This window comes from Numida meleagris, chromosome 25, assembly GCF_002078875.1.
Source record: "Numida meleagris isolate 19003 breed g44 Domestic line chromosome 25, NumMel1.0, whole genome shotgun sequence".
In the NCBI taxonomy this organism is placed as follows: domain Eukaryota; kingdom Metazoa; phylum Chordata; class Aves; order Galliformes; family Numididae; genus Numida; species Numida meleagris.
This window is the reverse complement of record NC_034433.1, coordinates 2,218,208-2,232,319: the sequence shown is the minus strand read 5'-3', so window position 1 is coordinate 2,232,319 and position 14,112 is coordinate 2,218,208. Positions and strand designations below refer to the sequence as shown.

General features: G+C 52.6%; 1 non-coding gene across 1 annotated transcript; it reads left to right on the top strand.

Annotated features, from left to right (window-relative positions):
* Positions 712-783, top strand: TRNAW-CCA. Its single transcript has one exon. It is a non-coding gene; the product is annotated as a tRNA-Trp (tRNA).

Below are 14,112 nucleotides of genomic sequence, written 5' to 3'. Positions count from 1 at the left end.
TTTTGCTCTTGGAGCTGCACGTGGTTGTGTTCATTTGTACATCTCCAACCTCTGCACTCGGAGCCAGCACTTTCCCAGCCCGGCTGCGCGAGCACAGCCAGAGGCAGCCTCAGCGACTGTTGCAATAAAGTGGTTTTATCATTCCCCTCTGAACGATGGGCTTCATTTCGGGTGTGCACGCGTGGTGCACGCGTGGCCCAGACCTGGGGGTGGGGAGGGGCACTGGGTTCGCTGGGAGCGCGGCGCGAGCGGCCAACCACGTGCTGAGAATGGGCTCCTTTTTTCGGGGCGCGGTCCCTTTAAATCTGCGGCGTCGGAGCTGGGACAGACCAAGACGGGGGAGGGGGGATTCCAGGGGAGGGGAGGGGCCGAGTGGGCTCTGCGCGGCCGTGTGGGGCAGCGCCTCCCCCGGCAGTGGTACAGTCCGAAGGGGCGTGGCCAGGCGGGGAGGGGGCGTGGCCAAACGGGCGGGCGGCTTGAAAGGTGTTCAGCGGCCTGGTGGGGGGATTGCTCGGGGGACGGTGGGGGCTGGAGGTTCCTGTGGGTCAGCTACCGGGGGGGAGAGGAGCCTCCGCGGGGGCGGCGGCGGCGGCTTTTGGGGGCTGCCCGGTAACGGGAATGCCGCAGAACGGCCGTTGAGAATTTGTGTCTGTGCGCATGCGCGGGGTGGAGCGTAGGCTCTTGGAGGCAGGCGGAGGGTCGGTGTTCCGGGACCTCGTGGCGCAACGGTAGCGCGTCTGACTCCAGATCAGAAGGCTGCGTGTTCGAATCACGTCGGGGTCACGGTGTTCCCCCGCGGGGGGTTCATTTTTTTTTTTTTTCCCCACTTCTGAGGAGTGTTGCTTTGTTCGGGGGTTACATACGGAAGGAAAGAAGGAAACAAAGCCTGAGCTGGGGCACGGATAAAGCTGCAAAGTGGTCCGTTTCCCCTTCGCTGTTGTGATTTTAATTAAGACAAAGAGGCGAGGTGGGGAAATAATTGTTTTTGGAAGCGTTATCCACAGCAACGTGCTCCATGGAACTCGTGTGCGAGGCACCCCTGGGGTGGCTGCAGGATGGATCCTGCTTCAGGGTTAGAATGAGTGTGGGATGTGCCTGCTCAGTAGTTAAAAAAGAAAGTGTGACCAAAAGGCTTTTCTTTGCAAGTATTGTAATGCATGGTCAATGTGGTGGTTTGGTTTTGGGGTTTTATTTTTTTTTTTGCTCTGCTGTAGGGTTGAAGGGCTGCTAATGAATTCTGCAGAATGCACTGCTTCCCTCGCCCTGCCCTGCTGTGAGCAGAGGGAACATCTGCACTTCAGGGTGACTTTATACCCTCCCTTTCCTGCCTGTCCATGCATTAAAGTGAGCAAGTATCCAGCACTGCCCCTGCTTCCATCTGAAACCTTCAGCCCAGGGGTCACAATGCCAGCACCCCCTCTGCATGAGCTCCCCCCGTGCGTTCACTCGTGCCATTCCTACAGTGCAGCCTCTCTCCGTGACCTCCTGCGATGCTTCGGATGGTTTCGACTTCTGTTGGAACGTTTCCCCTTGGGAAGCTTTCTTTCCCCTTTGACTTCTGCAGCAGTTGCCGTGGGGAGCGACGATGTCACAGTGGGGAGGGCTGTGGGGAAGGGTGGGCTCCATGGACAGCACCCAGCGAGCAGGCTTCTACCTGGCCATGTGAGCAGGTAAGGGGCATCCTCCAGGGTGCTGCCACCCCAGTTTGGGGGGGATGTCCCCCCCCACCCCCCGTGATCCGCTGCCATTGGGATGGGGCTGCAGCAGGGAGTGCAAATCCGCTGCGTTGTGGTTCTTACAGCTCTTCCATCTCACCAGAGGAACGAGTGAATGTGAAGTTAAGCTCCGGTGTGGGGCTCTCTGGGATGGACCTGTTTCCACCCTGATCTGCTGTGGCTGGTGCCCACCTTTCTTCTTTCCTCCCATGTTTTGTCAGAACAGGGGGCCAGCAATGGTGCTGGGGGTGCCCGGCATTGCCCTGGTATTGCAAGATTCTTGGTATCCCAGGATTTCCTCCTGACATTCATTAGGGGTTGCTGAGAAATTCAATGTGGAAAGCTGCCATTTCCTTTGAACGAGGAGGTGCTGGTGCTGCAAGGGCTCTGTTTATACAAAACCTCATCTACCTGGCCTCCCCCCTCCCCCCCTTCATCACAGTGCTTTGCTGGAGATGTCTGTAATGCCTCTGGCTGGGATTTTTGGTCCCTTGGGATAGGTACCTGCCACTGAAATGGAAACAGACTGTGAATGCCATCGAGGCTGTTGTGTTTTATCATGTCCTGATTGCTGTACTCGCTCCTGTATAGTGAGCAGAGAGCGTTGCTCAGATTGGAAAGGCATAAAAAGGAGATCCGGAGCCTTGTTCCTTGTAAGGGGAAGCAAATGAGGTGTGTCTGCAGGCAAGATTCCTGCTCCTTAAACCAAGCAGTCTGTGCTCGCTGGGGTTTATTTCCACCCCCATTGGGATGGCGCATCTTGTAATAAAAATCCGGTCACAGGAGACCGATGCACGAAGGAGCAGCTGTTGCATGCAGTCATGCACAATATTTCAGTGCCAGAAGTGATTCGTTTACTCCGTGCAATATATATGGAAATGTGCTGCAGGAGGATTGCTAGAAATATCCTATTTTATTCATGGAGCCCCAACAAAGCTGATCTTTGATTTGTGGATTGTACGTGCTTTTCCCTTTTATGCTATGTCAAATAAACAGAGGCATCTAACTTTGTTCTGGTAGAGTTCCTTGGCTGTATTTAATCTGTCTCTATATGCTGCTTTTAGACTGACATATCTGAATGCAGCAGCTTCAGCACTGAAGGCATCAACTAAACGAGGGCTGCCACAGGGAGCTGTATGGAGAGAAAATGAAATCCTGCTGCAGAAACATGAGCAAATAATGGGTGTAGAATAATGGGAATGATGGGGGAGGACAGCCCATCCCCGAGGTCTTCAAGCAAGCTGAGCTGGAAGGGATGCTCTGTGCTCCTCCATGGGTAGGGAAGGGGCTGGGTGAGCTGTGCCACCAGTCCAATCTTAAAATGGTGGGGCAGGAACATAAAGGTCCTCTGGAAAACTGTGTGCATGCTGCTTTATTCAGTTTAACCATAATCACTAATTACTCATAGGTAATGAGTTTAACCAGTTGATAAAGCGCTAGTAACTCTTTATGAGATTGCTGTGTAAGAAGGTGTTGAAACCTTTGGGTGGGTTCTGAGGCAGTTAGAAACCATCCCAGCAGTGGCAGCAATCCCGGAGTTGTCCTAAGCACTCGTGGACTGGATGTGATGGGGTGAGAGAGGGGAGCTGCTGGCAGATGCCTTTCCAGCAGTGGCAACCATCTGCTCTCTGCTTACCTTCCCCAAAAGCCCTGCAGATGGGAGAGATGTCCGAGCCCACATCCAACGTGCTGATACGACGACTGAAGGATGCTGAAGCTGAGCACGACCCGGAGGAGCTGGATGTGCAAGGTGAGTGGTGGTGACGTGCAGCCATGCTGGGATCAATGCTGTGCGTGCATCGCACGCGCTGTGGTTGCAGTCACACAGCATGAGACCTAAAGAGCGTGGCTTTGGGGTGAGGGGGGGGAGGCTGAGCTTCCCCAGGGGCACTTGGTGAGGATAAGCTCAGGGCTGGGAGGAATGAGGGGTGCTGCTGCTTCTGCTGCCTTCCATCTCTGCCTTCCAGCACCTTGCTTGGTGCTGCAAGCTGAGGGTCATACCCTAAAGCTCATCCAGGGACCCACTGCAACGTGTTCCTGAGGACCTGAAGGTGCAGAACAGCAGCTGAAATGACTTTATTTCCCAGTTTGGGAGAGCGGTTTAGTGGCAATAAGGTGTGTGCTTCTGTGGGGGGGAGGAAAACCAACCCATGTCGTTCCGGAGAGGGTTGATTGGACAAAAAGTGGTTTTCGAACTAATTTTCAAACCCTGAACAGAACAAACGCGTCTTTCCACTCCTGTATTCGCTCTGTGCTGGCTGACGAAGCAGCTCCCTCTGTGTAACATAGGATATACCTCCCCAGGAGCAGCTGATGCTGCTCCCACCGCCTCTCTTTGCAACGCTATCGCAGTGGATCTGTGCGTGGCTCTGCTGCATGGGTCTCATTGAGAGCAAGCTGTGCACTGGGGATAGTTCTCAGCAGGAGTTCGGGTGATGCCCAGCAGACTGCCCGCTGCAATTCATGCATTTCTGACCTGCCTGGGAAGCCCTATCCGAATCTCAAGGTGTTTGGGGTAACCTGAGACCGCATCCTTCTCTTTTGACTGAGGTGGAACATTCCACGTTTTAATCTCTCAAAGCCTCTTTAGAAGTTGCTTAGGATTAAACACCGCTCCGTCCCCACCTCTCCTTTATTGCAACGCCCTTTGAAGTTCTCTTCAAAGGCGAAGGCAAACTTCCCATGCACGCTGCAGACTGTGATGAATATCCAGCTTTGTTTGAGCAATTAGCGCGGCGGGGCCATTCCTGCAGCACTTGAAAGAAAAGCTCCCAGATCCTGAGCTGTTCAGACAAGTTTTGCAAATAAAAAAAAAAAAAAAAAAAAGGAAAAAAAAACCCCAAACCAAAAAACCACGAAGCCAACAGCTGTGCACTGGGCTACTGGGACGGCGCAGCAGCTGTGATAACAAAAGCAGGGCCTCAAACACAGCCCCTTTGTACGGCGATTGAAAATAAGGGGCAGGTCGGGTTCTGGTTGTGCTGTGCTGAGCTCGGGTGACCCCCAACAGACCAATGGCTCTTGGCCCCTTCTCCTGGTTTCTGGGCCTGCGTTACGTGGGTGCCTGCTTGAATTCTGATGGCACGTGCACACGAACCCCATCTCCTATCCAAGAGTACCCCAGGGATAACTCAACAATGCAATCTGCAAAGAGGCCCCAAACTGTGGCTTTCGAAAGCATCGCCTTGTGCAACCTGCTGCAGATAGCTGCGGCTCGTTTGCTTGCATTTTAAGCCCCTTTTTCTTTCTTTCCCTTTTTTCTTTCTTCTCCTCGCTCAGACAGAAGCACCGGGGTAACCTTTGAAACAAAGGACTTCAAAGTGACAGCGGGCTGCATCGCTGCCAACAGCGAGGTAAGGAATCTCCCGACACATGAACACGTTATGTGCCTGCAGCAAAAAGAAGGGAATTGCAAGTTGATGTAAACTAACGTTCTTTGTATTAGCTCGTGACAACTGCAGCAATTACCTCCAATCAGTTAATTATAGCATCCTTCTGTGGCCTGAGCTTGGCTTCGTGCAGTCAGCTAACGAGCCAGGGTGTGAGAATAAGCAGAGCTCCCTTCTGCAGTGCTGAAGTCACTTCAATTTTGAGCACAGTGCTTAAATCTGAATGAGCCAGTGATGCGTTCGTTACATTCTCTACGTTAAATAATAACTTTTCATACAAGAGATTCCACCATAATGGCAATCGGTGCCAATTAGTAGCTGCTGCTTGCATCTTTTATCAAGTGGACGCTTGGCTGCCTAGTGCATGATGTCCAGAACCCCTCTGTGGCAGAGGGATGTGCTTCTCTCCATGTTTCCTGGATGGAGATGTGCTCTGAGTGCCCAAGGGGCTTTTGAGCTGCAATGGTTGGCCCAGGGCTGGCTCTGCTGCTGGGAGAGATACCCCCCTGTAATACTGTGGCGAAAGCAATCGGCGTGTTCTCAGGCTGTCTTGCTGCTGTCTTTCTGTTTTGCTTTATGGTCTTCACACCTGGGAATGTCTGACAGCCCTGCGGAGCTCCTGTCACATGGGGTGGGTTGTGGTCTTGCTAAGACAATGCAGAGAAAAGAGGTTATGTCTCCGCTTCCATCCATCCCTAAGTCATAGAAGGGAACTTAAACTGGATTTCCATCAGTCTGCTGCCTCCTAGTTCTGATGTTCTGGTGGTGATTACTGAAAGGAGCTGTGTCCATTTCTGGCAACAGAACGTTCAGCTGGGTTTGTGCTCTGCTGGGATGCTCTCGGAGCTTTCAGTTCATTGGGTTAAGAGCAGAGTATATATCAGACAGCTAATTAGCGATAAAGGAGAAGCTATTTTGAGGATTGCTTTACTCCTCGCTTATGGAATGCAGATTAATTCAGGCTCTTAATTGCATCCATTGAAATCAGCTTTGCATTGTCACTGTATATGTAGACCTGTCGCAGGTGGAACAACGGTAAGAAGCTCCTCATTAAATCAGTATGAATAACAGGAGCGTGGTCTGTGTTGTGTGGCACTCAGGACTTTGGGATAACTCGCCACGAGAAGCCATCATTACAGACCCACAGCCTGCATTAATGAGTCTGTCCTGAAATATGAACAGCTGGAGCGAGTTCTGCTGGAGGATACGTTCACAGAACCACCGGGGTGACCTCCGAGATCATCTTATCCATCCAGCTGCTGGTGCAGGGGCAGTGTGGGGCAGCTGGTGGCAGTCCCCATGGTGGTCCCAGGGTTGCATTGGGGCAGCGTGGCACTGTCACCTTACAGCAGCTACTTCCTCTGCCTCAAAATGCTTCCACCCCCAGGCTGATCCAAACTGATGCAAGTCATCGGATCTCGCTTCATTTACTACGGCAGCATTCCAAAAGTGCTTCCCTTGGTCTCTCAAGTCTTGCATCTTATCAGAGCTCATCTCCTGTGAGGTTCACAGTGCGGGGCAAAGCCCTTGAGTCAGCTCTGAGCTGAGGAATGCTGGCAGCGTAACCAGACGTTCCCCTCAAGGCATCTCGCTTCCTTCCCAGCACTGTGTGCAGCCCGGAAGATGCTATCTCAAAGAAGATGGCACTCCCTTGGAAGAGAATACCTGGGAGAACTTTTTGATGTCGTTGTAGAAGAGATTGCGTTTCATGTGTAGAATTCATCCGTGAATGCTCTTGAGCGAGGAGATCTTTGTGCACAAGCACTTGCATGTGCAATGTTAAATGTAAGTGATTGGTTAGGGACGGTATCTGCTTAAGGCCTCAGCCCTGGAAATGGACCCTGATGCATAATGTTAAAGATAATGGCTAAATCTGTGCAGGATGAGGCCATCACCAGCCTTTGGCACAGGGTTTGTGTCTTGGTGGCATGCAGGACGAGGGGATTCCAGCAGCAAGGAGGCCTTGGAGCACCAGTGTCTCAGGAACGTTGATGACAGCACTGTTCTCTTTGCCTACGGATGAGTCTGAGTGCTGTGATGAGATGCTGTGTCTGGAGGCCGAGCACCATTTGTTGCGCGTTACTCATTGCCCTGTGCAATACGTCTGCTTAAAGCAGTGATGAGAAAACGGTGGACCAGAAGAGAACAGTGGCATGCTGGATGCCAGTTAACGTTCCAGAGGCATCCGTGTCAGACTGCAGGCAACCAGCTTTGCTTTTAACCTCATCTCTTGGTGGCTGGTGGTTTCAAGTTCTTCCATTCACTCATCAGGGGTACCATGGTGTTCCTTAGGTCTGGGCACCATCGCTGTTGGACTCCTGTGGTCGCTGACCCTGGTAACCCCAGGAGCTCGAAAGATGGAGCATTCTTACCCCTGTAATTCAGGTGGCCTCATTCCTGGCAATCTGCAGCTTGTATGGTAGCCTTGCTTGCTAGAAATAAAGCCCAATGCATCGAGTCCACTGAATCTCTAAGCGTAACCTTCTTTCCCATTAGTCGAGCGGAACATCGAGTGATGGGCAGGATGAAGATGACCAGGACGAAACGTACTTCGCTGTTTCTTTGTCTCCCAAAGGAATCAGGTAATGTGCATTTAACTGCTTTTCCTCTTGTTGTCAACCATCCTCTGCTTTGGTTTGTTTTCACGTTTTGGAGAAGATCACCCCTGCTTACCTACAGATGAACATCTTTGAAAGGAGGAAAGAATTCCCAGGTGCCTTTCCTCTCCTACTGGTTTCTGTTACAGCCTTTGTGACGTGTCTAAAAGGTAACAGGTGTTGGCTGTGCAGGGTCAGGGATGAGAGCTCAGGTTCTTGAAACCGTGTTTGTCCGCTTGTCTGTCCTGTAGGACCAGCAGGAAAAGGCCAAAGATCAAGAGCGGGTGGTCCCCGGCACAGAAGAAAATGAGAACACTGGAAGTGGCAGAAGAGCCATTGCTCCCCGTGAAGGCGGAGGCTGTAAAAGTTGCAGCTCAGGAAAAGGAGAAGAGGGCAGAAGTAACGCAGGCAGTGACGGAGTCGTGTGAGTTCATGGACACTGCCGTGCTGGTGGTTCTCATCCTCGTGGCCTTCATGGTCTTCACGCACCTCGCTCTGGCGGTGGTGGTAACGGTCTGCTGCTGAGCTTCAGCCTGGAAAGAAAGAGGCAGCACCCGTGTCAGCAGCGAGTGCAGAGCTGAAGAATGTGTTTTTCTCTCCCTGCGATGTGCACGAGCTCTTCTGGAGGTCAATTAAAGGGCTGGGACGAGTGTGAGAAGTCGGTGAGTGGCGTGTGCCTGGTGCTTGCTCCGTGCACTGATTCCAGGCTCCTGGCAACGTCACCTGCTCTGCTGCTCCTCCTCTGAAGCCCGGCTGGTTCAGAGCTGGGAGCTGTGTGTGACTTGGTGTTAACTGGGCCCCCTCCAGGCGGGATCACCCCCATCTTTGGGAAGGTCAAGCTCCTCGATGCTCTGGTTGTATTACATCTTGGGAAGCACCAAGCTGGCAGGACGGGCAATGGCTCTAACGTAATACAAGCCATGGAGGTTCAAGGAAGGGGTTACTATATCGTAACCACTCTGGGAAAATAACCTTGCCCCTTCAAGGCTGGAAATATTAGTGAAAAGGGGGAATGGTGACAGTGCCCAGTGCTGTTTTAGTGGGTCTTTGCTTTGGCATACAAATGTTCCTAATTACTTCTCTTAAAAATAATAAAGTGGAGCGGGAGGAAGAGTGGAAGGGTCCACACCTCTCAGAGTGTCCACAAACACCACCACATGAGTAGCACACGATGGCATCACTGCTACAACCACATTGCCTCCAATGCTTTGGACGAGTCTCCCTCCATGAGATGCGCCTTCCACATACCTCCATTCACACTCAAAAATGCCAACAGAGTCAAAGATCCTGGGCACATGAGGTGCTGCAGCTTAAGCTGTGCTTGGAAAAGAACCTCTCAATCTGGTGCACAGGAGGTTGGCATGCTGGGTTTGTTGGAAGTGGCAGCCACAGTCTCTGGTGGTGGCATCAACCCTGATACTGGGACCAGTTCTTCAAGGAGGTCTGCGCTCAGCTGCAAGTCTCGTTAGCGCTGGATTTGAATGAGAAGTACATTCCTTTAATTCAAAATGGGGAGACACAGAGCTTCCTCCGCCCCCAGAGGAGTTTGGTTTGTGCCAAGTCTCCTCCAGCTCCCTGGAAAGGAGCGAGGCAGCGTGGGATGCTGCCAGAACTGAGTAGGAACCCATCCTCCTTCCCCGGGGAGCGAGCCTAGCACGTGCTGTGCTTGTTCATTTCATCGAGCCCATCACCAAAACAAACACGGAGGCGACGTCTGGGGCAGAGGAGGTGAGCTGTGTCCCATCCCATCCCACCTCACAGCCCTGCTCCCAGTTTCCCATGGTCCCACACTGAAGATGATGGTTGGGGGTATGATAACTCAGCTTGTTGTCTTGGCTAGCAGCATTAGTTCAGGTGCAAGGTAAGGAAATAAGGATGCAGTGCCTCTCTGCTCTTGCATGCTGTGTACTAAAGGATGGAGGACTGCACTGGAACTGCTAATGATCATTCTGGGTCACCTTGGGCACCTCCAAATACAGTAGTTTTTCCCCATGAGGCTTCTCTTTTAAATGTGTTCGGTGGAGTTTGAGGCCTTGTAATGAGAGCAAGGTGCACTCATGCTCCGTGTGCTGTAGGAGCTTCCAGGAGAATGGCACTTGGCGTCTCAGCTTCCAACAGAAGTGCTCTCCTCACTGTTCTGCAGCTTTTTCTCTTCTTGCTGTGCTGTCCTGCTTGCTCTTTGCTCCCAGCCCCTTTCTCTGCTTTTGCCCCGTTCCTGTGAATCCCGTGGGATTGCTGCTGCACCGTCCCATTGCCACCCACCGCCCCAGCTCTGCAGCTTGTGACCCATCTTGGGGACACATCATGAGCTCTCCTTCACGTCTCCAGCTTAATGCACTGCAACCTCCTCCACCAGAGAGCTGTCAGCAAGGAGCTGTGCCCAGAGGAAACAGCTCAGGCAGAGTAATGACAGCAGAACTGGTGCTAAATGGGGAACAGCTGAAGTGCTGCAGCACGGAGGTCAATTGCAATCAGCTTTGCTGTAGAAGAACTCTGTGTTCTCGGAGGCACCCCCAGGATGGGGAACAGCTGGGTTGGAAGAGAGGAAGCTGCAGAGGATGGGAGGTGATCTGATGGGTGAGGAGCTCTTCTTCCTTCACTGTTGGCCTTGTTCTGCCTGGGGATGGCTTTTCTCTGCTGCCATCGTTGTCTGAGCGGCTCAGAACGCACCCATTGCTCCTTATGGCTCTGCTGGGCTTTGCTCTGTGCAAATATTGCTGGAGATCTTGGAGCACGCAAGGGAGGTGCTTGCTGGAGGTGGATGTGAATTGCTGCAGATGGACACGTGCAGAGCATCACAAGAGCATCAAGTGATGGAGCCCAGAACAGAACTTCCAGACCCAATGAGAGCTGGGTAGAAGCACGCTGATAGAGATTCATGCGTTTGCCCATAAATTTAGCTTTGGGGATCAGCAAAGGAGAAGGAAGGAGGTGCCCTTGTGGAAGTGTTTCCTTATGACAACCTTTGAACCAAAGCGTCTTGACTTCTGACAATATTTCCTTTTGAAAGCAGTCATCTTATTAAAGCCCAAAGCACTTTCACATTTCCACCCTCCCCAAAGGAAAGGGAAGTAATAGTTTCTGCAATTTAAACGAACGCTTTTGTCGGCGGGAATTAATTCACCAAAATGTGTTATATTTCTGCTCAAACAAATCAGCGTCAGCCCTTTCACCATCAATGATTAACCCTGCTTCCTTTGAAGCTGAGAGAGCAAAACCCACGGTGCAAAGTCCCTGTGCTTGCTCAGGAGCTCAGCTCTGCGCATGGGCTACAAAACCCCCGGGCCCTCTTCTGCATTGCCGCTGCTGGGGGCTGCAGGTGGGATCTCCCATTGCAACACGCGCTCCGAAAGAGGTGCAGCAAAGCACCACTTCATCTCCCTGCTGCTGCTGCTGCAATCCTGCTGACTTCAGCTGATCTCCAGCCTTCCTGCGGGCTCTCTTTCGCAGCAGCTGTCTGCTCCGAGTGCTCGGATGCGTGAGATGATGTCTCCCCGTGTTTGTCAGAGGGGCACACGCAGCTGGTGGATTTCTCCCCGAGGGTTGAGCGTCCGGATGGAGAGATGCTGAAGCTCTCGGCTCCTGTCTGCCTGCATTACGGTGACTCGGTGCTGCGACCAGCTCAGGGCCCTGCGGGAGAGAGAGCTAATTAATTAACTAGTTAATTAACTGTCAGGATGCTAAATCTGTGCAAGAAATGACAGGGCCAGGCTGAGTGCTGCCTCCCAGTCCTCCTGCAGTGTCCAGCAGCCCTAGAGGCCCACTGTGCTGGCACCAGGGGTGCATGGGCAAGCGTCGGTCCCATTGTGTGGATTTATTGCCTTCATCCACACAACTGATTTCTTCTGAAGGAACGTTTTGGTGGGTTTGTAGGAGTGCTTGCTGGCTGCTTTCTCCCCCTCTTCCATCTCCTTGCATTCCTTACTCAAATGCATACACGGCGCAGTCCCACAGAGAGCGCTCACTGGGTGGAGTTGGCTCAACCCAGAGATGAAGGTGAGAAAAAGAAATAGAAGGAAATACAATCTTGCTTTTTTTTGGTTTATTTGTGTAACCTGCAGGAATTCCAGCACCCCTCCTGCTGTTCCCATGGAAACAGCTGTTGGCTCGCAGGAGCTGCTCCAGGTACCCAGCCCTGCTGCTGTTCCTTTAACGCTGACTTCACCTTTGCCATTTCCCAAGCAACATGCAGCAGTGACCTTTCCCATTTTGCAGCACAAATCTGGAGTTTCCCTGGGCCATCCCCATCCAAAGGGACACAAAGCTGCGGGGTTTTCCCTGTTCAGAAAGCATCCTCCTTGTTTTCAGCTTGGTGATACGTTATGAAGATGAAAGGGTGTTTGCATTAGTAAGTTATTGGCATTATAAATATATATCCATATATAGGGTTATTAGTTGCTGCCACTCTGCTCCCTGCTTTGCTGCAAACATCCAGGGAGGAAAAGGAGCTCAAACAGCGATGGAAAACCAACAAACAAAGGGAAGAAAAGAGCAAACATGAAGACTCAACAAAAACAAAACACAGCCACCTGGGACCGGCGCTGGTGTCCTGAGCCAAGTCTCTCCATGGCCCCCAGCCCAACATCCATGTGGAAATGCCTTTTCCCTATGGGAAGGCTTCCTGCTGTTGGCAGGGTGGAGAGGTGCAGACATGTGCCCGTTCCCACACCCCAGGTACCACTGGTTCCCATCCAGTGTTGTTGGGAACAGATATAAAGCTTTGGGTTCTGTGCTCCCCACCACGTTTGACCTTTGCAGAACTCTGGAGAGGACTCAAGAATCCCAGAACAGCTTTGGTTGGAAGGGGACTTAAAGTTCATACAGTTCCAACCCTCTGCCCTGGGCAGGGTTCAGTATGAAAACATATTCTCTATGGAGACGCCTGTAGGAACTGAATTGAGCAGGAGGAGGATATTGAAGGGGAAAACCCCAACAGCTGCTGATAGGGCTTGGGCGGGCAGCCTGGCTCAGGACTGCAGCACTGCCAGCAGTGCCACGCTGGTGGTTGCATGAGAAGGGCCTTTCCCCATAACACAACTCCAAATTTGCTTCGAACCAAAGCAGCAGCATCACTCCCCCTCTGCCCTTTCCATCTGTTTCCTTCAGCTTGCAGCCTTTCCTCTCCTTCCCCATGGAAGCGAGTTTCTCGCAGCCACGTTTTGGTGGTCTGAGATTTTTTTTTTGCACCGTCTCTCGCCTCTGGTTGCGAGCTCTCACGCTGCAAACTCATTGGAACCCTTCCCTCAACTGCTGGGCTGACCTGCAAGCGGGCTGCTCACCGACAACAGCAGCCCACAGATACAAGCAGCCGATAATGGCAGGCTGCTAATAACCCCCCCCCCACCCCCGTTGGAACCCACTTCCATGAGGTCTGTTAGAATTTCCTGGGAGGTAAATGCCTCCGTAATGAAGGTGGTAATGGTAGATCGGCCCCGTGCTGAAGATTTTTATTTAAATGTAAATGGAATCCTCCCACTGGAAAGCGAGCAGCGGATTAAAATAGCTGCCAGGAGATGAGAGCTTGCTTTAATGTAGTCACTTGCTTCAGCTTCTTGCGGATTTCCCAATTTTTCTTGTTTAACGGCTGGAGCTGCTTTAATATCTGGATCCAATCTGGAGCAGCGTGAGCCAACAGCGGGAACAAACCTGGGCTGGATGGCCACGAGCTGAACTTGGGGTCAGAACCGGGGGGGTTTGCAAAGCGGAGCTGAGCTCCAGACTTCACAAGGTCACCTCTGGGTGCTGCCACCCCCTGGGGACCATAACCCCCCCTCCCCCCCGTGACGGTCACTGCTGCTCCGGGATGAGAGCTGAGGCTCTTCCAGCTTTGCAGGGCGTGGGTCCAGAATTTGATGGGAGATGCATTGAAAGGATCTTTCTCCTTCCGATTTTGCTCAGAAATTGTTTTGTTTTGTTTTGTTTTTCCTGGAGTCGGAGTTATTCCGCGTCACCTTTAGAGCAGAGAAGCAAGTCGGGGCTGCAGAAGCCCTGCATGGAGCATCGGGATGGGAAGCGTCGGCTCTGAGAAGTTCGGGGCCTGAAGGTCCCTGCATCCCCGTGCCACTCCTCCATCCTTAGTGCGTTCTCTGCCGTCCCGTGCCCGCAGCGCAGAGCTCGGTCCCCACGGAGCAGCTCAGCGTCCCCGCTCCGTCTCTCTCGATGCAGCCGTGGAAGGGGAGGGCCGCTGTGACAGAACATCCTGTGCGAGCGTGGGGAGCCATAAAAGGCTTAAGCATGGCTCTGCTAATCCGGCGCGTACACACGCCCGCAATCACAGCCCCGGCAGCGGCACCGAGGAGGATCCCGACGGCCGCAGCAGATGGGGAGAGCTCCGGCTCCGCTCAGCCCACGCCTCCTGGAAGCGGTCGATTAAGGCCGAGGGATTTCTGCTCGTTTTCTCGCGGCCCCCCA